The 23,788-nt window shown below is 41.6% G+C and overlaps 1 protein-coding gene across 3 annotated transcripts in view; it reads left to right on the plus strand.

Moving 5' to 3' along the window:
• The window catches only part of LOC126183754 (glutaryl-CoA dehydrogenase, mitochondrial-like), a 442,519-nt gene that overhangs the window by 140,537 nt on the left and 278,194 nt on the right, over nucleotides 1-23,788 (plus strand). Inside the window, exon 10 of one of the 3 annotated variants that reach the window (XM_049925979.1) lies at nucleotides 14,990-15,332. The exons of 1 other annotated variant lie outside the window; for it this stretch is intronic. The gene's annotated coding sequence lies outside the window, so the exon portion shown is untranslated. Of the gene's footprint in view, nucleotides 1-14,989; nucleotides 15,335-23,788 lie in introns of those variants that run through there. One more of the 3 variants, XM_049925981.1, reaches the window with a different exon arrangement.

Below are 23,788 nucleotides of genomic sequence, written 5' to 3' on the forward strand. Positions count from 1 at the left end.
AGCTTAGCAGTTAAGCTTTACCAGGTAGCCATTGCTATGCGTCAGGCGCTCCGTCCGTATTTATACGGATACCCCTTCTTTTTCACGTGCTTCGTCTGGTTTGAATCGATTGTTTATTTTGCTTTGATCTGATAAGTGTCGTTTTCTATGTTATAGGTGTTTACGTCAGTCACTCCAAGCTCAAAATGCATTAATATACTGTGTCATGCATTGTTTGTCGCATTCTGATAGTGCGTGTTTACGGCCTGTCGCTGTTCGCGGCATGGCTTGCTTTTGTGCGCGCTACCGCCGCCTACAATTAAAAAAAGAGAGGAATCGTCTCATTAGCGAAACAATGGCAAGAGACTGCTATTTGTTGTTACTTACACTGCTGCTTTCTTTGATAATGATCAACAAGAACCAAATAATAGACTGCGTATGATAGAACACGTTCTGAACGAGAGTTTGGCGAAAATTTTTCTCCGTTTGAAAATCTTTGCGGCCGCTTCTTTAGTACATCAAATTCTGCACAGAAATTAGTCATCTTAGATTTAAAAATCTAGTCAGTTGCCGTGCTTCATTTCTGACTGTATCACTATTAGGCATAAGAGTAATACGAATATAAACATGACACGATACGTATATTCTTCCGCGTTTGCGGTTGTCTCACTCTAGTTTCGTAGTTTATTTGGCAGACAGGATTTAAATGAGATGGAAGCAAACACGAAAGAATACATGGCAAAATGTTTATATTCGTATTATTCTTATGGTAAAGAGAATACTGCATCTGATTCACATTTCATCAGGTTCCTATTAGCAACCATCTCTTCTCACAGGTAGGGAAAAATTCAGAACGTAGAGTTGGCCATATTGACAAAAATCCCAGTATTACCAGTCGGATTTTCGTAGTACATTGAAATTCGAAGATGAACAATACGGAATTTGTATTTACTTCGTTGGATAATGTATGAAAATGCAGTGGTCGAAACTTGGGCGAAGAAAAAAAGCTCGTCTTCCAATTTTTTTTTTAAATTTTATTTACTGACGCAGAGGTTTTGTGCCTACAAAGGATGCTTGTGTAGCGCTACATATATTCGACGGCAGAAGTTAGTTGTGGCGGCTCCTATCAACATTTTTCAGAACTTCAGCTTGCTTTGCACTCGATTCTAAGCCGCAGGCGGTTTTTTGGATTACAAAAACCGGAAAAAAAGTGCGGCTTAGATTCGAGTAAATACGGTATGTATATCATGTTTGGTTGAAATTGGTCCACTGGTTTAGGAGAAGATGTGGAACATACAAAAAACACACACACACACACACACACACACACACACACACACACACACACCAGCAGCAGCAGCAGCAGATAGTTTTGAAAGCTAGGGTATTTTTGTATAATTTTATATGTTTTGGCCATACTAATAGTTTTGCCTCCAGAAAATAGGCACTGGGAAGAAATTCTGTCTCATAATTTTATTGTTTTATCAGGTGAAGTTTTCTTTTGACGCAACAACAACTTTCTCTGACAAAACTACTGCTAGATGCATGTAAACTAACCTGCTTGTAAAGGTGTGTTTACATCTGTGTAACTTTATGTGTGCACTATAGTTCAATTCTTTTATCTTGGCGGCTCGCGCATGCCCGCCCAGATGCGGGAGATTGCTGCGTTGCCAGTTGCACACGACGCACGTGCCAAGAGAAGCAGTGCCATAGTATAGTATAGTATAGTTCGCAAGCTTAGGGGGGAGCGCGCAGTTCATGAAGTAAAGCCACCACGGCCGTATTAACCCTTTCGCTGCTACAAAGACGTGCTCCCTGCATTCCGCGCTGTGCGCGTTTGTCACTGCACTGCTCGCCTGTGCAGACACATGGTGTTCTGACTGCTTTGACACACTTATCATTCAATTTCACAAAAACTATTTGGCCCAAAAATTAGATTTTTACACATCTTCTTGACTGATACCTTCCTCCCCATAAATGATTTAATTTTGTTTTGATGTTCAACGCAGTTATTATGCAGCATTAAATATAGTAAACCATTGCACGAAATTTTTGAAGAGTTTGCAGAGGTAAAAGTCCATAGAGTATACTTTCCGTATGGTCGATTTTAGTTGCCACAATGTTGAGAATGATATGTGGACAAGGTACCCAAATTTCATATAAAATTTACTGTATAACAATATCTCATTTAATTTAAGTACCACATAGATGTCGTATGTAATATTGAGAAATATTCCATCTTTCGCGACTGTAACAAAAGTTTTATTTACACTGGGCACGTTTGGCTTTATTTAAAAGCACTTCAAGCGATCAAAAGGAAGTAGACAAAATACATTAAACAAAACTGTGGACTTACAAAAACATCAGGACTCCATCTATCAGTGAAGTGTTCTGAGCTATGTCAAATATAATTTTTGTGTGTGGCACACACAAACAGCATTTATTTGCTAAAACACTGATCAGCCGACACAAACGTTGAATATTGTGTTACCGCAGCACAAAACTATGAAAGGTGACTTGGCAATGGAGGAGACAAAATACTGTCCTCTGAAGATGCTTCAAAAGAGAGAAACACGTCTGGTCTAAATAAGTCGCTTATTACAGTTGCGGAAGAGGAATATATTTCAATACCATTGGTAAAACTGCAACTGTGGAACAAAAACAAGAAAGAGAACATCAGTACCATTGTGTATGTGCCATACCTTTCGTTGATTGAAGTGCTTTAAAATAAAGCCAAACATGCCCAGTGTAAATAAAACTTTTGTTACAGTCGCGAAAGATGGAATATTTCTCAATATTACATACGACACCTATGTGGTACTTAAATTAAATGAGATATTGTTATACAGTAAATTTTATATGAAATTTAGGTATCTTGTCCACATATCATTCTCAACATTGTGGCAACTAAAATCGACCATACGGAAAGTATACTCTATGGACTTTTACCTCTGCAAACTCTTCAAAATTTCGTGCAATGGTTTACTACATTTAATGCTGCACAATAACTGTGTTGAACATCAAAACAAAATTAAGTCATTTATGGGGGGAAGATATCAGTCAATAAGATGTGTAAAAATCTAATTTTTGGGCCAAATAGTTTTTGTGAAATCGAATGATAAGTGTGTCAAAGCAGTGGGAACACCATGTGTCTGCACAGGCGAGCAGTGCAGTGATGACAAAATAGTGCACAGCGTGGAATGCGGGTTGCACGTGTCTGCAGCAGCGAAAGGGTTAATGCAGAGACAAAGCACTAGAAATTTCAAAAAATTGCATTCAAACGAATAAAATTTTTGAAGTAAGACACTGTGATCTTGTTTTTAAATAAAGAAAATATTAAGCACCGCGCAAGGTTTGAACTCATAATCTTTTGCTTAGTAGCCCAACACCTTAACCGTTACGCTAACGCAGCTCATCTTAATATGTAACTACATGAGGAGTCTAACACGTCATGCAAAATACTGACAAACACTGTTGGTATGACTATGAATCACTGACGCTTCGTCGAAGTACAGTAGGAAATAAACACTTACCGCTGTTCTTTATTGCGAAAAAGCGGTTAGTGAGATTGATACAAACACCTTTCCTTGCTATCGCCTGAACTAGGAGTCTTATTACTTGTTAGGTTTAATTAATTAATAGAATATGAAGCAATTGGTATAAAGAATGCTTTTTCCAAACTTTTTATAAAAGAAAGTCTGCTATCAAGACATTGATTTTGTTCTATTACTTTATTTATGACTGAACGTTTCTAAAACTGAAAACACTCGTCCGTGCTCTGCACTGCAGTCGAGATCTGGCAACGTCGTTCTCTGTTCACTGGCTGACTGTGTTTTGTGACGTCAGATGCACAGAACGAACCTAAACTCGGCCACCAACATAAATGACGCGCACTATAGGTGCATGTAGCCATTGAACGGAGAGGTGAGGCCGTGAATGCAACTTCGCAGAGTCACACGGGCTTCTGATTTGTGCACACAGGCTGCCCCATGTAGGCACAGGAATCTCCCCACTCCAGACAGGGAGACAAATGCAGCAGTCATGTACGTCTATGTAATTTGAAGAATATTATCATGCATTTCTTGTTTGTGGCTGGTATATTCTGCAGATTATAAAGACAGTGTGAAATGAAATGATTGTCTACAGTTTTTCACAACAAAAACAATCTAGAAACAATAAAGACACACCTGAACACAGTAAAGCCATTGTTTGTACTTCTGACAAGTACGTATTGATGAGGAGTGATTCTGGGACTCTTGATGTGCCAGCACTGACCCGTTTCCTTTACATGTCACTTCAGTTCATAGATAGTTTGCGTATAAAAATAGTAGTAGTAGTAGTAGTAGTAGTAGTAGTAGTAATAATAATAATAATAATAATAATAATAATAATAATAATAATAATAATAATAAAGTCCACCTTACTAAGGTACCAATCTGGCAGTGTCACTGCAAGTCCTCAGTGGTGCATGAATAAATTAGTCTCAGATCCTGAAATTGTATTAGTTGGTGTTCTCACAGTTCAGGGACGGATGTAACACCATTGATTTAATTTTGATACTCTTCCTTATTTATTCAGATTAAGTTGCACGCAACTGATGACCAGTTCTCACACTTTTTCGTAGTATCAGCAGTTTATAAAAATAATTTCATTAGTAATACTCATCTAATCAGTCCACTTTCTCTCCAGATAATAACACTAGTTTGCCAAGTTAGTTACCGAATATAATGGACTTTTGACAGTGGCAGGATAACTCATCGATAGCGCTCTAACAGGTTCAGGAATCATGTCTCCCTTATCCATATTTACACCTATCACTGACTGACTACACAAGGAAGTTCATACACGTTTATTTTCACAGCTGAGCACAGATCTTTTCACTGATGTGTTGACAAAATAATTGCTGATTGTGGGACTGATTAAGGTACAGTGCTCGTGGTGCAGGGTGCGGTGGCTAGAAGCCAGGATGCTGCAAACGGGTGGTGGAGCTGAGGTCGAGCCCAGATGGCAGAGGACAGCAGCTGCAAATGTAACAAGTTCTTTTATTGACACATCTGCACTGCTTGATGCATAGGGTCAGTGTCCAGCTGGCTGCCGAATTCTGCTTGGCTGTCTGCCCGCACAACCCTTGTTGCCGGTGCGGTACTACATCGTGCCAGTGACCTTGTTACATAAGCAGGTTGCATGGACCCTGCACCATCATTGTGCAAATTTTATGCTGCTATGGCTTCTGTGGCCCCAAGTACCATCTGCTGACATCACAGCAGGGGTGCCCACCACACTAGGCCCCCTGCCTGGCAGTGGCTGGTGTGCATGGGAAGAAACCTCCTGCCCCCTGGGCAGGAGTTGGCTGTGCTACCGGGGATGTACATGAGTGGCCAGTGGTGTCATGCCTCTATAAGTCTGTGGAGAGATGTAGTGTGCAAAACTGCTGTCCTGCAGTGGCCTCGACTAATAACCTCTGTTGACAAGCCCATGTGGTGTCCTCATTTGGCACAGCTGCATCATCTCGGTTGGGCTGCGAGACTAAGAATAATTCTATTAAAAAAATGACTAGTGCTTGTGGCTGGCAGCAAGATGTGTATGCACCACTACCAGTAACAGATGGCATCTATTCAAGTGTGTGCCAGTTTAAGGTTTTCAGCATTCCTGTGAGTCAAACAAACCTGTGACCATTCATACTGCTTTTACTTGTTTACATTCAATATACATGTCAGTACTAATTGTTATGGGCCCCATACACTTGAAATGGAATGCGGAAGTGTTTTTAAGCAGTTTCCTGTGTAGATTGACTGCATTATCCTACTATGCTACCAATGAACAATGAACAATGTTTTTTTTTTAGTCCTACTGCCCCAACAGTTATCATTCCAGTGGGAGACAGCACCTTAAACGTGTTGGTAAAAGTGATAAGTGTAGAACTTTGAAGTTCTTCCCAGTCCTGGCCTTCCTCTGGACCAACCATTGACTCACCACTCAAAGTCTAGTTGTCGACATCTTGTATTTCCTGGAGAAGGAACAGTACCCTTGGGAGAGGATAGTAGTTCACGCTCCTTTGACAGAAGTCTACCCAACCATCCATTCACACCAGCTTTTAAACGCTTGATAGCAGTCTGGACAATTTCCAATTACTTGCAAACACCAAGTAGTTCACCCAGTGCCTGAGAGCAGCATTCACAGTGGGGCTGCATGTGGGTGGTGCAATGTTTATCTGAACAACAAACAGTAATTTAATTGGCTAGATAAAACATCTACTCACCAAGCAGTGGCAGAACACACACATAAAAGAATGTTGTAATTAGGCAAGCTTTCAGAGTCAGTGGCTCCTTCTTCAGGCAGAAGGGTTGAAGGGGAAGGAAGAGGGGTGAGTGAAAAGGACTGGAGAGGTCTAGGAAAAGGGGTAGACTTTGGGAAAGTCACCCAGAACCGCGGGTTGGGGGAGACTTACCACACAGGACGAGAAGGATAGACTGATTATTGAGGACTGCATTGGATGAGATTTGAAAACCTGAGAGCACACAGAGCGTAGTTACTGTGAAGAGATGCTGAGGTGGAAGAAGTTAACATAAATTAAGGCCAGGTGGGTGGTGAGAACCAAGGACATGTTGTAGTGCTACTTCCCACCTGCGGAGTTCTGAGAAATTAGTGTCCGAGGAAGAATCCAGATGGCATGTTTGGTGAAACAGACACCGAGGTTGTGATAGTCATGTTGTAGAGTGTGCATGTTGCATGTTGCCAGTATACACCCTCTGCCTTTGTCCATTCATCCTAATTGATAATTTGGTGGTCGTCAAGCTGATGTAAAAGGTCAAACAGTGTTTACATAACAGCTGGTACATGATGTGTTGTTTCACAGGTGGCTCTCCCTTTGATAGTATATGTTTGCCAGTTACAAGGCTGCTATAGTTGGTGGTAGGAGGGTGCTTAGGGCAAGTCTTGCAGCAGGGATGGTCACAGGGGTAAGAGCCATTGGGTAGGGAGATGGGTGCAGAAGGAGCATAGGGTCTGACAAGAATATTGTGGAGATTTGCGGTGGGGGGTGGGGAGGGGGGGGGGAGGGGAGGGGGGAGGGTGACGAAAAGCTGTTCTAGACGTGGTGGGAAAAATTTCAGACAGAATGCATCTCATTTCAGGGCATGATTTTAGGAAGTCATTGACCTGTCGAAGTAGCTGATTTATGCATTCCAGTCCAGGACAATACTGAGTCACCAGTGTTGTTTTCTGAAGCTGTTTTTTTGGAGGGATCAGCAGTACCAGGATTGGATTTGATGGCCCGGGAAATCTGCTTTTGAACTAGGCTGGTGAACTAATTACGTGCAGTGAAGGCTGAGGTGAGACTGGTGGTGTATTGCTGTAAAGAGTCTGCATCTGAACAAATACGTTTGCCTTGACATGTCAAATGTTCCCTCCCATACAGCTTTGGCATTTGAGACAAACGTATTTGTTCAGATGCAAACTCTTTAGAGCAATACACCAAGAATTTCACCTCAGCCTTCACTGCACATAATTACCCCACCAGCCAAGTTGAAAAGCAGATTTCCCGGGCCATCCCATCCAATCCTGGTATTGCTGATCACTGTAAAAACAGCTTTGAAGCACACCACTGGTGACTCAGTATTATCCTGGTCTTTAATGTGTAATCAGCTACTTCAACAGGGCCATGACTTCCTAAAAACATACCATGAAATTAGATTCATTCTGTCTGAAATTGTACCCATCACATCTAGAACAGCTTTTCGTTGCCCTCCCAATCTCTGCAATATTCTTGTTGGGTCCTGTGCTCCGTCTGCACCCATCTCCCTACCCTATGGCTCCTAGCCCGGTGACCGTCCTCACTGCAAGACTTGCCATATGCACCCTCCTACCACCACCTATAGCAGCCCTGTAACTGGCAAAAGATATACTATCAAAGGGAGAGCAACCTGTGAAATGACATGTCTTGTACCAGCTGGTATGTAAACACCGTTTGGCCTTTTATATCTGCATGACAACCACCAGATTATCAATTAGGATGAATGGGCATAGGCAGAGGGTGTATATTGGGAGCATGCAATATCCTGTTGCAGAGCATGCTCTACAACATGATAACCATGACCTCGGAGTCTGTTTCACCACACATGCCATCTGTACTCTTTCCCCAGACACCAGTTTCTCAGAACTCTGCAAGTGGGAACTAGCACTACAACATGTCCTTGGTTCTCGCGAACCATCTGGCCTTAATATATGTTAACTTCTTCCATCCCAGCATTTCTTCACAGTAACTACTCTTCTCTTCACTCCACTTTAGTTTTCTACATCTTTCATTGTCTTACCTATCTATTTTTCACCACCCCCTCCCATCTCTGTTACATACAATGTACTTATCTTTTTGCTCTTATTAACTCATGCATGATGTGTAAGCAGTAATCTCTGTCTTGCATATTACCCTGTGTTCCACCTTTAAGCTCTCAGGTTTTCAAATATCATCTGATGCAGTCCCCAACAATCAGTCTTTCCTTCTCATCTTGTGCGGTACGTCTCCCCTGATCTGCGGTTCTGGGTGACTTTCCCAAAATCTACGCCTTTTCCTAGACCTCTCCAGTCCTTTTCCTTCACCCCTCTTTCTTCCCCTTCAATCCTTCTGCTTGAAGAAGGAGCCACTGGTTCTAAAAGCTTGCTTAATTACAATTTTCTTTTATGTGTGTGTTCTGCCACCACTTGGTGAGTAGATTTTTTTTTATTTATCCAATTAAATTTAAATTATTTTTCAAAAACTGATTGTTTTTGTTGAACAATAAACAAGTAACTTTAAACTAATCTTGGATTTTTTAGTTTCGTGATTTATTACCCTACAAGGCCTCCAAGTTCCTTTCTAAGATATGAAGTTTCAACACCCAAGAAAGTGGCTTTTGTTAAATTTCAGTGAATTGTTGAAGATTACTTTGTCTCAAACTTCTGTTGAAATCATCTTCATTAACAGATTCACGTGGAGAAATGATTTTCCAAAAATATATTGCTGCTAAAGTTTGCAGAGTACGCAACTATAGCTCACAGCCATTGATTTATTGTGAAATATGTTACACACAGCACTCAGAGCTTCCAAAAATTCTCAAAAATGTATCATTTAGCACACGTGTACCAACTGAAATCAGGAGGCAGTGGTTGTCTAAATTATGGGTTCTGCTGCCAAAATGTAGTTTGCAATTGACATCGTAGTACAGATCTTTTGCAGCACTCACAGATGTTTGAAGATACACAATATACACTCCTGGAAATTGAAATAAGAACACCGTGAATTCATTGTCCCAGGAAGGGGAAACTTTATTGACACATTCCTGGGGTCAGATACATCACATGATCACACTGACAGAACCACAGGCACATAGACACAGGCAACAGAGCATGCACAATGTCGGCACTAGTACAGTGTATATCCACCTTTCGCAGCAATGCAGGCTGCTATTCTCCCATGGAGACGATCGTACAGATGCTGGATGTAGTCCTGTGGAACGGCTTGCCATGCCATTTCCACCTGGCGCCTCAGTTGGACCAGCGTTCATGCTGGACGTGCAGACCGCGTGAGACGACGCTTCATCCAGTCCCAAACATGCTCAATGGGGGACAGATCCGGAGATCTTGCTGGCCAGGGTAGTTGACTTACACCTTCTAGAGCACGTTGGGTGGCACGGGATACATGCGGACGTGCATTGTCCTGTTGGAACAGCAAGTTCCCTTGCCGGTCTAGGAATGGTAGGACGATGGGTTCGATGACGGTTTGGATGTACCGTGCACTATTCAGTGTCCCCTCGACAATCACCAGTGGTGTACGGCCAGTGTAGGAGATCGCTCCCCACACCATGATGCCGGGTGTTGGCCCTGTGTGCCTCGGTCGTATGCAGTCCTGATTGTGGCGCTCACCTGCACGGCGCCAAACACGCATACGACCATCATTGGCACCAAGGCAGAAGCGACTCTCATCGCTGAAGACGACACGTCTCCATTCGTCCCTCCATTCACGCCTGTCGCGACACCACTGGAGGCGGGCTGCACGATGTTGGGGCGTGAGCGGAAGACGGCCTAACGGTGTGCGGGACCGTAGCCCAGCTTCATGGAGACGGTTGCGAATGGTCCTCGCCAATACCCCAGGAGCAACAGTGTCCCTAATTTGCTGGGAAGTGGCGGTGCGGTCCCCTACGGCACTGCGTAGGATCCTACGGTCTTGGCATGCATCCGTGCGTCGCTGCGGTCCGGTCCCAGGTCGACGGGCACGTGCACCTTCTGCCGACCACTGGCGACAACATCGATGTACTGTGGAGACCTCATGCCCCACGTGTTGAGCAATTCGGCGGTACGTCCACCCGGCCTCCCGCATGCCCACTATACGCCCTCGCTCAAAGTCCGTCAACTGCACATACGGTTCACGTCCACGCTGTCGTGGCATGCTACCAGTGTTAAAGACTGCGATGGAGCTCCGTATGCCACGGCAAACTGGCTGACACTGACGGCGGCGGTGCACAAATGCTGCGCAGCTAGCGCCATTCGACGGCCAACACCGCGGTTCCTGGTATGTCCGCTGTGCCGTGCATGTGATCATTGCTTGTACAGCCCTCTCGCAGTGTCCGGAGCAAGTATGGTGGGTCTGACACACCGGTGTCAATGTGTTCTTTTTTCCATTTCCAGGAGTGTATTATGATACACACAAACCTTAATACAAACAATAAAATATTTCTAGAATTCTGCATCAGTTTTACCTGACACATGACGTGGTCTCACACCATGGAAAAACTGAAAGTTAGTTTACATATTTAAATAAACATGTGCAATGTTTGGGTCTTTTTACTTACCTGAATTTGTCACATATTCTACACTAGCATGCCACAGATGAATACTGTAACATCAATTTAGGTCGTTTATAAGAGTGAAAATTGTGGAATACCAACCATTTAGGGCAGCTAACAGCAGAATGATTAATGTTTCATGTTGTCTGCTCAGATAATCTGAAATCTGTTTCTTGTCACATTTATTAATGAGAAATATCTATCTGCCTTTCTTAACATATCTAATAACACTCATGCTGGTGATGCTATAACTGCTATATCAGCTTTGATTCTCTGCTTTATGTTAACTAAATTAAAATGTTATGACCAATTTGTAACTAGATTTAAGACATTTCCCCTTATAAGTCACTTCCCTTACTAATTGTTCAAGGTAAATTTTAGATAAGGATTCATAACAATATCACACAAATCCCTGTTGTTATTGCTTGCCATAATCATTATAGAGTTTTCCAGCCTATAGTTAGTAAGTTGAAATCTTCCCATACCATAACGTAATAAGGTAACTCACAGTTTATGAATTTCCATTATTGTTCATACTGTATTTGAACAGTAGCTGAGAGGGTGTGGTGCCATGTTTCTCAGTGATAACGATGATGAAAAACTTTGACAATACATACTGTTTAGAGTGACCTGCAATAAACTTAGCTGCATCAGGCCAACACACAACAAATGGAAAATAATATGGATGGACATAAATGTCATGCATGGGACTGATGACTTCACTGTTTGTTCCCTCCCCCAAATCAATCAACCAATCAAACAAATGTCATGCAGGCAGATGAGATACACTTTTCAAGTAATTGAAATGTGTATACATATAGCTTGATTAATTGTGGAAATACCTTTGTATTAGCAGTGAAAAGGTGTGGTGCACATTCAGAGAACGTTTCATTATTGGTTCCTTTTCCTTTTAAGATATATGCAGTGGTAAATTTTAAACAGTTGTTTTTTCTGCAAGTGAGTATTTACTGTGGTTTTAAGAAACACCATTATTTTCTGTGCACAAGAGAGGTAAGTATCCATAGTATAACAGTCACCTAGAGTGCAGCACATTCAGTGACTGCAGCTCCTGCCCCAACAATTGCTAAAATAAAAGTGTCATGGAGTAACATTGTGGATATGCTACAACCCTGTCTCACTCCTTTCTCAATGTCTCACTCCTTTCTCAACCACTGCTTCCCTTTCATGCCCTTGGTCTATTATAACTGATATATCTGTATAAGTTCCATATAATCCTTCACTCCCTTTATTTACTCCTGTCACCTTCAGAATGTCAAAGAGTGTGTTCCAGTCAAAATTGTCAAAAGCCTTCTCTGAATTTACACAAGCTGTAAACATGGGTTTCCGTTTCCTCAACCTATTTACAAGACCTAAGATAGGTTGTTGGGTCAATATTGCCTCACATGTTCCAATGTTTTCCAAAACCCAAACCTATCTTCTCCGAGGTCAGCTTCTACCAGTTTTTTTCATTCTTATGTGAATAATTCATGTTAGTATTTTGCAACCATGACTTATTAAACTGATAGTTCAGTAATATTCACACCTGTCTGCACCTGCTTTCTGTGGAATTAGATTTATTATTTGAAGTCTGAGGGTATTTTGCCTGTCTCATACATCTTGCAAACCAGATGGAAGAGTTTTGTAATGGCTGGTTCTCCCAATGCTATCAGTAGTTATGACAGAATGTTGTCAACTCCTTAGGTCTTTTGGTGCTCTGTCAAATTCTTCTGACAGTGTCATATCTTCCATCTCATCTTCGTCCACGTCTTCTTTGATATCTATAACATTGCCCTCAAGTACATCTCTCGTGGACAGACCCTCTATATACTACTTCTACCTTTCTGTTCTTTGCTTGGTACTGGATTGCTATCTGATCTCTTGATAGCCATACAGCTAGTTTTCTTTTCTCCACATGCCTCTTTAATTTTTCTGTAGGTGGTACCTATCTTCCCCCTAGTTGTACATGCTTCTATAGACTTACGTTTTTCCTCTATCATTCTGCTTAGCCATTTTGCACTTTTGTGAATTGCATGTTTTAGACATTTGTATTCTCTTTTGGCACTTCATTTACTGAATTTTTATATTTTCTTCTTTCATGAGTTAAATTTAGTATCTCCTGTGATGTCCAAGGATTTCTGCAGGCCTGGTCTTTTTACCTATTAGATCCTCTGCTGCCTTCACTATTTCATCTCCCAAGCTATCAATTTGTCTTCTACCGTGTTCATTTCCATCATTCTTGCAATCTATTCTTCTGTTTTATCCACAGTTCATGACCGATAAGTTATGGTCAGAGTCCACAGCTGCTCCGCAAATGTCTTACAGTTTAAAATCTGGTTCCAAAAATCTCTGTCTTGCTGTTATGTAATCATCTGAAACTTCCCATTATCTCAGGTGTCTTCCATGATTGTTGATTCTTGATTAAAATATGCTCTGAGCAAAATTTTACCACACAGATTACTTTTTTGTTCCTTTCCCCCAGTCCATATTTTCCTACTATTTTCCCTTCTCTTCCTCTTCCTACTGCTGAATTCCAGACACCCATCACAATTAAATTTTTCTCTCCCATAAGTGTCTGAATAATTTCTTCTGTCTGATCATACATTGTTTCACCCTCCTCATTATCGGCAGAGCTAGTTCGCATATAAACTTGTACTATTGTTGTGGGTGTTGGCTTTATGCCTATCCTGTGTATAATAATGTGTTCACTGAGCTGCGCATAGTAGCTTACCCACAATGCTATGAGGGTCGCCCAGAAAGTAAAGCACCATTTTTTTTTTGTCAGCCAAAAACAATGCTACAAATGCAGAATATTCCATATGTATTATTTGAAGTCTCCCGAGAGAGAGAGCGCGTCAAGATTCTGTCACTTCTGACAGATAGTATAGCCACAGGACAGTTTCAAAATGGCATCTGTAGGAAATGCATGTTACAACAACATGCCATCATTGAATTTCTCACTGCAGAGAAAGAAACTGTGGTGAATATTCACAAATGCTTGTGCGCAGTCTATGGAGCATATGCTGTCAACAGAAGTACAGTTAGTTGCTGGGCATGGAGGGTGAGGTCGTCAGAAGGCGATTTGGTGGAGCTCCATTATTTGCAGCAGTGTCTGTCACACCTGACACACCTAGCCTAGCCCCCTTGGACTTCCACTTGTTTGGGCCATTAAAGAATGCCATTCGTGAAGACATTTTGCTGATGAGGAGGTGATTCACACAGTGAAGCATTGGCTCCACCACCAGGACCCGGATTGGTACTGACAGAGCATACACGCCCTTGTTTCGCACTTGAGGAAGGCCATAGGATGGGATGGAGATTACGTGGAAAAATAGGGTATGTAGATGAAATACCATTCTTTCATGTGTGTAATTCTTATTATCTTCAATAAAGAATTGTTGAAGAAAAAAATGTGGTGCACTACTTTCTGGGCAACCCTCATATTTTCTTATTCATTATTAGACCTACACCTGCATTATCCCTATTTGATTTTTTATTGATGACCGTGTACTCACCTGACCAGAAGTTCTCTTTATCCTGCTACCAAACTTCACTAATCCCCATCCCATCTAACTTCAACCTAAGCATTTCCTTTTTTTTAAATTTTATAATCTACCTACCCAGTTGAGGGATCTAACACTGCATGCTCCAATCCGTAGAATGCGTTTTGTTTTTCGTAATGATGACATTCTCCTGAGTAGTCCCCACCTGGAGATCCAAATGGGAAATTGTTTTGCCTCCGGAATATTTTACCCAAGAGGATCCCAACATCATTTAACTATATGGTAGAGTTGCATGTCCTTGGGAGAAGTAATGGCTATAGTTTCCCCCTTGCTTTTAGCTATTCACAGTACCAGCACAGCAAGGCCATATTGTCTGACATTATTGTAACAGATCAGTCAATCATGCAGCCTGTTTCCCCTGCAACTACTAAAGAGGCTGCTGCCCCTCTTCTGGAACCACATTTTTCTGGCCTCTCCACAGTATTAATAATATAATATTGTTTCTTATATGGCAGTTACATTGTCTGGAAGAAAGTTTATTATTTGAAAGTCATATTTCTGTTAGAGACACAACTAGGAGGATCAAACTCAATGAAATATCTAATATTTTGAACAAAATTTATTAGTGTCAGTGTACTGCATATAAATGTAAGCAGTTTGGAAACACTCTTGATAAATACTCTTTTATTTTAGGTTGTACCAAAAGTGCCAATTTGTGTCATGAATGGTGAAAGTTTGTGATCGTCCTCCAACATGGAAAAAACTCCAGTGAGAATCCATACTGTCTCAAAATCAGTGTACAGGTATGCAATACACATGGAGCATAGTATCAGAAGATGCAACACAGACATTTGTGCACAAGTTTTGGAATAATGAGTGTCCTGTAGCTTTAAGTAATGAACATCTAGTCTGTAACTATGAATCTAATACTGAAGACTGCAGATTATGATATTTTCTGTACACCAAAGTTGCTGCGGTAATGTATAAACTAAAAATGCTTTCATGATGTATTTGTTAATAAATAATTTTTATTTTTACTCAATAAAGTGCAATACCAAAAACATCATATTAAAAATTTTATTCTATATTATTATATGACTCTGTTGAAATGAAAGTCTGAATATTGTCAAAAAGATGCCACATTTCTGCCAGAGAGCTGGGACCTAGCTTTGTTTTATATTTATCAACATGACACACACACAGTTAATTACATCAATAAGAAATGAAAAGTAACACCAGTTATTACTTTGTGATTGGTGTAAGAGGTAACAGTCAAAATGCTCACACATGCATGTTGACAATATGGTAATATTGCAATAGTTGCCTGAAAGATATGAAGAGGAGAAAAGGAGTGATTTCTAAATATTTACCTCAGTATTATATGCAATAATAGTGTACGCCTGTTTTGCTTTCTAGAGAAACAGTCACAGAGAAAAACTGTTCTGGTAAAATGACTATGATACTAAGAGACTTATATTAACATTGAAAGATCACAGGTTCACGTAAGTGTGAGATAAGCCATTGCAAATGTGAAGTGCTGGTAACCAGTATAACAGCCAGAATGTTGCATGCAAACATGCATGCATTGTGTTGTACAGGTGCCGGATGTCAGTTTGTGGGGTGGTGTTACACGCCTGTTGCACTTGGTTGGTCAATACAGGGATGGTTAATGCTGTTTGTGGATGATGCTGTAAATGATGGTTAATGCTGTTTGTGGATGCTGCTGGAGTTCTCATCCGATCATGTCCTATGTGTGCTCAATTGGAGACAGACCTGGTCATTAAGCAGGCCAAGGCAACATTTTGACACTCTGTAGAACATGTTGTGTAATGACAAGGTATGTAGTTGAGTGTTATCCTTTCAGAAAACACCCCCTGCAATGCTGTTCATGAATGGCAGCACAACAGGTCAAATCACCAGACTGATAAACAAATTTGCAGTCAGGATGCATAATATAACAATGAGAGTGCTCCTGCTGTCATACAAAATTGCACCCCAGGCCCTAACTTCAGGTGTAGGTCCAGTATGTCTAGCACACAGGCAGGTTGGCAGCAGACCCTCAACTGACCACCTCCTAACCAACACATGGCCATCACTGGCACCAAGGCAGAACCAGATCTCCACCATGCCCTCCAATGACCTCTTGCTTAACGGAACTGAAGTCAAAAATGACAGTGATTGGGGTCAGTGGAATGCACGTTACAGGGCGTCTCGCGTGAAGCTGTCCTTGAAGTAAACAATACGTAACAGTTCGTTGTGTCACTGTGGTGCCAACTGCTGCTCAAATTGCAGCTGCAGATGCAGTAAGATGTGCGAAACATGTTCCCTCTTGGAGGGTGACGTGACCGTCTAGAACCCGGTCTTCATGCAACCTTACATTCTTGTGAGCATCACTACCAACAGTCATGCAAAGTGGCTACATTCCTGCCAAGTCTTTCTGCAATATTGCAGAAAGAACATCCAGCTTCTCCTAGCTGTATTACAACTCACGGAGTCTCTGTCACCTTCTACATCTACATCTTTCATCCATACTCCGCAAGCCACCTGACGGTGTGTGGCAGAGGGTACCTTGAGTACCTCTATCGGTTCTCCCTTCTATTCCAGTCTCATATTGTTCGTGGAAAGAAGGATTGTCGGTATGCTTCTGTGTGGGCTCTAATCTCTCTGATTTTATCCTCATGGTCTCTTTGCGAGATATACGTAGGAGGGAGCAATATACTGCTTGACTCTTTGCTGAAGGTATGTTCTCGAAACTTCAACAAAAGCCCATACCGAGCTACTGAGCGTCTCTCCTGCAGCGTCTTCCACTGGAGTTTATCTATCATCTCCATAACGCTTTCGCGATTACTAAATGATCCTGTAACGAAGTGCGCTGCTCTCCGTTGGATCTTCTCTATCTCTTCTATCAACCCTATCTGGTACGGATCCCACACTGCTGAGCAGTATTCAAGCAGTGGGCAAACAAGCGTACTGTAACCTACTTCCTTTGTTTTCAGATTGCATTTCCTTAGGATTCTTCCAATGAATCTCAGTCTGGCATCTGCTTTACCAACGATCAACTTTATATGATCATTCCATTTTAAATCATTCCTAATGCGTACTCCCAGATAATTTATGGAATTAACTGCTTCCAGTTGCTGACCTGCTATTTTGTAGTTAAATGATAAGGGATCTATCTTTCAATATATTCACAGCACATTACACTTGTCTACATTGATATTCAATTGCCATTCCCTGCACCATGCGTCAATTCGCTGCAGATCGTCCTGCATTTCAGTACAATTTTCCATTGTTACAACCTCTCGATATACCACAGCATCATCCGCAAACAGCCCCAGTGAACTTCCGATGTCACCCACAAGGTCATTTATGTATATTGTGAATAGCAACGGTCCTACGACACTCCCCTGCGGCACACCTGAAATCACTCTTACTTCGGAAGACTTCTCTCCATTGAGAATGACATGCTGCGTTCTGTTATCTAGGAACTCTTCAAACCAATCACACAATTGGTCTGATAGTCCATATGCTCTTACTTTGTTCATTAAACGACTGTGGGGGAACTGGATAGAACGCCTTGCGGAAGTCAAGAAACACGGCATCTACCTGTGAACCCGTGTCTATGGCCCTCTGAGTCTCATGGACAAATAGTGTGAGCTGGGTTTCACATGACCGTCTTTTTCGAAACCCATGCTGATTCCTACAGAGTAGATTTCTAGTCTCCAGAAAAGTCATTATACTCGAACACAATACGTGTTCCAAAATTCTACAACTGATCGACATTAGAGATATAGGTCTATAGTTCTGCACATCTGTTCGACATCCCTTCTTGAAAATGGGGATGACCTGTGCCCTTTTCCAATCCTTTGGAACGCTACGCTCTTCTAGAGACCTACGGTACACCGCTGCAATAAGGGGGGCTAGTTCCTTCGCGTACTCTGTCTAAAATCAAACTGGTATTCCATCAGGTCCAGCGGCCTTTCCTCTTTTGAGTGATTTTAATTGTTTCTCTATCCCTCTGTCGTCTATTTCGATATCTACCATTTTGTCATCTTTGCGACAATCTAGAGAAAGAACTTAAAGGCACTCTCGACCAACATCAATTCACCACATACACTGTCGAAGGTAACTAACACTCATGACCATTGGATCCTCATAGTGGCACTCCACACATTATATCTAACGTAAACAAACTTGGGGGTTTCAACAAACAGAATCAGTATTTGAGTGAACTGATTACAATTGTTCCAGTTCAGCAGTGGTGCAACAGAAAGTATGATGCAGTGGCAAGTGATTTTGTGTCTTATTGTTATCAGGCATGTGCACATGTTTATGGTAGTGATATATTGCCAGATGTAACCATTTGCCACAAAGCCTTCTTAGTCTTACACGGTTTTATAAGTTGCCATGTAGAGACTTTAAAGAAACACTTCCCCGAAATCTGTGACTCTCAGATAGATGGTTGAAGTAAATATAAAACCAACTAAAATCAACTGTCTGAGTAAACTAAATCCATTTTTTTTTCCTTCATGAAATCTATGAGAGGAAGGCAATGTCACTATTCTTTAAAGGATACATCAAGAGTGTGCTTACTTGAAGGGCTAGATGAAGCCAAACTACATGTAATAAATACTGAGTCTAACAAAGAGCATACTGGTGGTTCAACAACTTTCCAAGAAATTTTTGATGGAAACTTTAATATTTATTTTTGGATACCCTGAAAAAGACATATACAGTTGTAATTGATTGAAATCATAGGTATCAGTGTCATTACTGATACTACTGACAAAGGATCTGAAGCCTCATTAGCCCAGGACCTACCTTACTTACAAAGATGACTTCCTCTCATAGATTTCATGAAGGAAAAAAAATGGATTTAGTTTATTCACACAGTTGATTTTATTTAGTTTTATATTTACTTCAACCATCTATCTGAGAGCCACAGATTTCAGAGTGTTTCTTTAAAGTCTCTACATGGCAATTTATAATACCGTTTAAGGTTAAGAAGGCTTTGTGGCAAAGGAAAGACAAGATCATATGGTGAGAAGTGCGAAGTTTTATTCAGTCAAAAGAAACTGCGATAAAGAATCCAGAAAACATGAAGAAATTGAGGCAATTATTGTTGATTAAAAAAAGAATCTGCCTACTCTTAATGTAACCACACCTGATGTATACAGTCATCGTCAACTGAATTTCATATCTTTTAATATACACGTATCATCAGACTAAACTTCAGTATTTTGCATGTATGATGAAAGTGCCACCTGGAAGAGGACAGATGATGAGAATAATCTCAGCCCAATAGTAAAACACATCATTCTTTTTTCCCAACTCATATGGAAGTCAGAACAAGAATTTCATGGTTATGCATTTTCTGCACTACACAGCTCATGCACAGAAACAACGTACATCTGTAAAAGTAGTTTTCGCTATAAGAGGCCACTGTTATATGAAAGGTCTTGTCAATGCGAAATCTTACACTGAGACATCCGATGACTGGAGGGATGTCATCAGAAATACCAGAATCAAACCATGACCTTTCACTAACATCATTTGTGCCATAGACATAAAATTTGAAACTTAGACAGACTTTTTATGTGTGTTTTATGTTAAAAAGTGCCTTGTGGCAACACCACCAATTAGAAATTAAAAGTTGACCAAAAGGAGGCAAGATTGGTGCTTCACAAGACAAACTACTTTTAAAACTATTTGAAAGCTGTTTTTGCTGAGAGCATTACGGGCAGGGCCCTCTAACCACTTTGGATTGTGACATTCTAATGCACCAATTGGACACAATTTGACACGATATTCTTCAGGAGGACATCCTTCGGCCCTGTCAATCGATGCCAAGCTGAATAACTGCTTGCATAAGTTCCAGAGGTAGACCAATGCATTATTGACTTGCTCAATTTGTGAAGTTCTTGCCGTTGAATAAATCATCTAGTTTATCTAAAATTGCAATAATTTATTTGTCTGTATCATGTCTACAAATTTCTGTCCCATTCAGATAATTCTTCAGGGTGGGTCTTTTTTTGTTTTATTGTAGAGTGTATTATTATTATTATTATTATTATTACTTTAAAGACATTACTATATTTTATTGTTATTAAAATCACAGACATATGTGGCACATTAAAAGTGGCTTATGCAAGATGAGTTTCGGAAGGGAATGGGGGGGGGGAGTGTCTGCAGAGACAGCAAGCCACGCACTTTGCACTTTTTACCCGCCCCCCCCCCCCCACCAACCCCCCCCCCCCCCCCCCTCCAAGATCAAACCTCAATCTGTGCTTGTGCAGAATTGGCAATTGTAAGAGCAGCAGGCTGTATTTCTCTGGGAGTATCAGTGATTGCACAGTACAGCTTGAAGATATTACCAAAGAACTTTCTTACCATAAAAACCTCTTCGTGGAAACAGCTCTGACTAAAAGCAAGACCAGCCGCCACGATGGCCGCATGAGTCAATTGGTAACTGTCTGAAGCGATAAGGCCGGTAGGCCACTTTGTGCTGCCCATGCGGGGTTGTGCACCATGTACCTCAAGGTGACCCCTGGTTCTTTTGTCAGTAGGAGGAAAATATTTTCCACATAAACATGATTTTTGACATTTTGAGTACATTGTTATCTGCTCGGGTCGTCACAACGCCGTTTTAGTACCTCGTCAATGCTATAAACACAGATAAACTAACAATATAATTACTTCACAGTAAAACCAGTTTTTACATTTCCAGATTTTGCATTTTCCCGTTATGTTCAGTTGGTCCTATCATAGGCCCTATTCTCTCAATTAATAATTTTTTCCTGCAATTAAGAATTTCATATGGATAAATTTCCCTCACTTTACAATTCTGAATCACTACCCCAAACTTCAACATCAGTTTTCAAATTGATTTATGGTGAAACTAAATCGTGTTTGCTCTGACCCACAACAATACCTAAAACTTGCACCACAAATATTGTTGAAATGGAAAGTGCTATTGACGCGCGGTTTTCACAGAATAGGTTGGTAATCAGGGGCTCGTATTGTTAGCCAATGAACAGATTGTAATAATTCTTAGAGATTGTATTTTTTGTGCAAACATACATTTTTAAATGGAACAGTGCCTATTGAGATTAAGGATCTAAAAGAAGGGTAAATTAGAATGTCAGTGGTGTTTCTTTTGCAGGATTCTAGTGAGTCGTTTATGAGATATCGTATTTCGAAAAGTTCCAACTCTGACTCTTGTACAATGCCAGTGGTAGCACACACTAAAGAACAACACAAGTGCATACATTAGGCATGTGGATTATGACCAGTAATGAGACAACTGGCCATCACAGGCTGTGTTCAAAATGACCACTGGCAGCGGCAATACACACTTCCAGTCTGGTATGTAACTACTTCTGCACACATGCTAGCATTTCAGCGGAGATGTCCAAGCAGGCTGTAGTAATATGTTGTTGCATATCATTGTGTGTAACTGGTATGTCCTTTTAGATAGCGTCTTTCAGCTTTCCCCACGGAAAAAAGTCTACAGGCATCAAATCCGGAGAATGGGCCGGCCAAGGCACAAGTCCTCTACGTCCAACCCAGTGACCTGGAAACAATTTGTGAAGACATGCTGTAGTACTTCGTGCACTATGGGCTGGACTGTCATCACATGGTACCACAGGTTCCTTCTAGTCTGCAGTGGAATATCTTCTATCATCCGTGGGACATGGTCTGTTAGGAGGCTGCAATACTTATGTGCTTTCAGTGTTCCATCTATGAAAATCGAGCCAATGTGCTCATGGTTCATTATCCCACACCACACGTTTACGTTCCACCTGACGAAGCTAGTGGGGATTGTCAATAGACCAGTAGTGCAAGTTTCGTCAGTTTACCTTTCCATGATTGGTAACTCTGGGTTCATCACTAAACAAGATACTGATACATCTGGAGTATCCTGTCTTAATGCCCCTTCTCATCATCGTTTCCGCGCACCTCTTGATAGAGAGAACCTATATCAAGGGAGAGTGCGAAGGACACTTGCCTGACTCTTGCCACTTCCTCGCACGATTGAGTGGTAGCTAACGTGAGGATCAACTGCAACAGCAGCAAGAACATTAATTTCCCCCTCTTCTGTCATCACCTGTTTCTTTCTGTTACATTGTCTAGTGGTTATACTACACTACTGGCCATTAAAATTGCTACACCAAGAAGAAATGCAGATGATAAACGGGTATTCATTGGGCAAATATATTATACTAGAACTAACATGTGATTATATTTTCACTCAATTTGGGTGCATAGATCCTGAGAAATCAGTACCCAAAACAACCGCCTCTGGCCGTAATAACGGCCGTGATGCGCCTGGGCATTGAGTGAAACAGAGCTTGAATGGCGTGTACAGGTACAGCTGCCCATGCAGCTTCAACACGATACCACAGTTCATCAAGAGTAGTGACTGGCATATTGTGATGAGCCATTTGCTCGGCCACCATTGACCAGACGTTTTCAATTGGTGAGAGATCTGGAAAATGCGCTGGCCAGGGCAGCAGTCGAACATTTTCTGTATCCAGAAAGGCCCGTACAGGACCTGCAACATGCGGTCGTGCATTATCCTACTGAAATGTAGGGTTTCGCAGGGATCGAATGACGGGTAGAGCCACGGGTCGTAACACATCTGAAATGTAACATCCACTGTTCAAAGTGCCGTCAATGTGAACAACAAGTGACCGAGACGTGTAACCAATGACACCCCATACCGTTACGCCGGGTCATACGCCAGTATGGCGATGACGAATACACGCTTCCAACGTGCGTTCACTGCGATGTCGCCAAACACGGATGCGACCATCATGATGCTGTAAACAGAACCTGGATTCATCTGAAAAAATGACGTTTTACCATTCGTGTACCCAGGTTCGTCGTTGAGTACACCATCGCAGGCACTCCTGTCTGTGATGCAGCGTCAAGGGTAACCGCAGCCATGGTCTCCGATCTGGTAGTCCATGCTGCTGCAAACGTCGTCGAACTGTTCGTGCAGATGGTTGTTGCCTAGCAAACGTCCCCATCTGTTGATTCAGGGATCGAGATGTGGCTGCACGATCCGTTACAGCCATGCGGATAAGATGCCTGTCATTTCGACTGCTAGTGATATGAGGCCATTAGGATCCAGCACGGCGTTCCATAATACCCTCCTGAACCCACCGATTCCAAATTCTGCTAACGGTCATCGGATCTGGACCAACGCGAGCAGCAATGTCGCGATACGATAAACCACAGTCTACAATCCGACCTCTATCAAAGTTGGAAACGTGATGGTAAGCATTTCTCCTCCTTACACAAGGCATCACAACAGCTTTTCACCAGACAACGCCGCTCATCTGCTGTTTGTGTTTGAGAAATCGGTTGAAAACGTTCTTCATGTCAACACGTTGTACGTGTCGCCACCGGCGCCAACCTTGTGTAAATGCTCTGAAAAGCTAATCATTTGCATGTCACAGCATCTTCTTCCTGTCGGTTAAATTTCGC

This window comes from Schistocerca cancellata, chromosome 4, assembly GCF_023864275.1.
Source record: "Schistocerca cancellata isolate TAMUIC-IGC-003103 chromosome 4, iqSchCanc2.1, whole genome shotgun sequence".
In the NCBI taxonomy this organism is placed as follows: domain Eukaryota; kingdom Metazoa; phylum Arthropoda; class Insecta; order Orthoptera; family Acrididae; genus Schistocerca; species Schistocerca cancellata.